This window comes from Eumetopias jubatus, unplaced genomic scaffold, assembly GCF_037043125.1.
Source record: "Eumetopias jubatus isolate StellerSeaLion01/CBP00866 unplaced genomic scaffold, mEumJub1_p1.0 scaffold_14, whole genome shotgun sequence".
Classification (NCBI taxonomy): domain Eukaryota; kingdom Metazoa; phylum Chordata; class Mammalia; order Carnivora; family Otariidae; genus Eumetopias; species Eumetopias jubatus.
In genome coordinates this window covers 72420714-72423547 of record NW_028274820.1, presented here as the reverse complement: position 1 = coordinate 72423547, position 2834 = coordinate 72420714, and positions in this window count along the sequence as shown.

Sequence of the window (2834 nt, the reverse complement as noted above, 5' to 3'; positions counted from 1 at the left end):
ATTGAGAATACCAAAGATATGTGTTTTTAAAGTTTTAGAGAAAAGCTTGAAGTGGAAGAGACATCACTTTAAATGAATGATTAAAAAATCTTTTCTTAGAGTATTTTCATCCTAACCTATCTTTCTCTGCATTTGCCAAGGATTGTTTATTTCCTGGCACACATTTTTACATAAACAATGCATAGAACAAAAATACTGCATTTGCCCATCATGAGATATGCGTCACTTAGCAAAAATCTGATGTGTCTGTCTGATTAATTTTGAAAAGAAGATAATTGCTGCTTTAAATAAAATTATATATATTTATTATAAGAACAAATTAAGCAAATTACATCGGTCTTCCTAATCCACTGATCGATAGAGTTAATGTAATATGCAAAGAACTTGAAAATCTTTAGACTCCTTCAAACCCAGGGTGTATAGTATTTTGCTGTTGTTTGCTTTGTCCCTTTACTCCTAACCCTACAATCAATTTTTCTAGGTTTGGTGATATAAGGAATCAAAAAGAAATTAGTTAAGATCAAATAAGGTTATAATCTGACCCATTTGAAGCAATACCTTTACATTAATTTATGGATGATATGAGACTTTTGTCAGCTATTAAATATATTTTTAAAAAATTCCTGTGGATTAAAGTTGCAGACTTTTGTTTTCTCCAGTAGAGTTAATGAACTGAATGGAAAATATGTCATTAATTTCTTGAGCCCCCTTGTGAGGCAAGAAAATGACATTCTCATCTAACAGCTGGAAAAACCGAAGAACTAGCGAATGTAACTGCACTCAATTGCAAAGGAAAATAATGCCTCTAATACAATACCCAAGGATGTAGATATGAAAGAATATTGCAGACACACACATTCCCTCTCTTATTTTTAATGAATCAATACCTGCATCTTAAAGTATGAGGATAGTTAAACCCTTGGATCTTGGCCCTATACCTTTTGGCAGAGTAAATTAATGCCTCACAACCTGGCAGTGCAGTCACCCTTTTAATTTACTTTTAAATAGCTTTTCCCTAATCCATACAATCTAAGATCTGGCCAATCATGAATCTTCAGTAAACTTATTTAAACCTCTTATTCTATGGATTTTTTTAACTGTAAAATTTCAGGAAATAATAACTCTTTGCAAAGTACATTAAGACCCTAATTGGGAAGTAAAACAGAACAAATTGAACTGATTTGTAGTTTCACAAAAATGAACTTGACATTTCACTTAGAATTTGTAAAACATCATAACAGTTTTGAGATCCTCTGAATTTATTTGTTTTGCAAAAAAGTGGAATGTCTCACTTGAATGGAAATGCCCTCAAGTTACTTCTAGTATTGCTGTGGGATTGATTTTTCTAGGTTAAGGGAATGCAAAAGTTAGGTGCTTTATATGTATTCTTTTTTTTTTTAACAAATCATTATCTATCTTTTAAATGGGTTTAAGACATCCCAAAACAAATCAGGAAAAAGGAACATCATTTCAGTATTTCCAACATAGGGCTTTGTGTAATGACTGTGACACCATGACAGTGAAGTATTCATTTTTAAGCTTTAAACAGAGAAAGCTTTACCTCAGTGTGTCCAATAGAAATACAATATGTAAATTAACCCATATTATCTGTATGCTGATTGGCTTGAGTTCCCCCGAATGTCACAATCTCACCACCCAGCAATGAGGTATTTTACTGCTGTCTGGAGATCAAATTATTACTGTAGAGAAGATCTTTATTTTTTCTGTTTCATTAACAGATTATTATAAAGCAATAAGCATGCAGGAGGAGAAGCAGACGTTTTACATTGGGAATTAATGAAAGCATGTCTGCTCGTTTTTTGGAGGTGGGGAGTTGTTTAAAATCTTATACCACCCCCACAAACAAAACTCTTCCGAAATGGTAAAATAAGGAAATGCATGATTCCAGAGGCATCCCTAAGCACCCAGTTGTCAGGCTATGTGGTGTCTTGTGATATCATCGGACCTTTTGGATGGGTGTAAGTTTTATGAATTCGTTATATTCCTAGTATTTTTCTTCCGTAAAAACAGAGGGGGAGGGAAGGGAAACTCACACACACAACTGCTTTGACATTACCAATGTATTGGTCAGCCGTACTGGCAAGAAGGAAAAAGAAAGGTTGTTGCTCGGTGGGGTGGAATGTGAGGAATAGTCATTTAAAATTTTTGTAAGCCTGATTCTATAGTCATATTCGTTAAGGTAAAATGGATTTAAATCATTTTGCAGTTGTCCTCTGAACTTAGCTTCTCCCTACTTAACACATATTTGCGTGCCTTTGAGAATATAAGATGACTAACAAAGACAAGGCTGCCCTAACCTGCTTTCCCTCCTTCCCCATTGACAAGATTTTGTTTGACTGCGCTCTTTAAAAAATACATATTTAATTTCTTTTCTTTCTTTCTCTCTCTCTCTTTCTTTCTTTCTTTCTTTCTTTCTTTTTTCTTTTTCTTTCTTTCTTCCTTTCTTCCTTTCTTTCTTTTTCTCCCCCCCACCTTCCCAGCCAACCTGCTAATGCAAAAGTCAGCTGGGGAAATCATTAAAAAGGAAATCTAAAAGAAGCTTCCAATGCATTGGACCACCCTAAAAGAGAAAGGAAGGAAACGTTCGGGGAAGGCTAGGGTTCCGGGAAGCTGAAGAGGGGGCGAGCGCCCCCGACACCGTGGCTTCTCCTGGCGCTGCCCTAAGGGATGGGCCTGAGGTCCTGAAAAAGCCTTTCCGAGCCCCCACTTCAGATGTGGGGAGGGAAAAGTTCAGAAGCAGCCAGAAGGGGACAAAAACCTAATTTTGCCACTTCAACAGGACAGGATATTCAATAAGCCCTGCCAACTCTGGA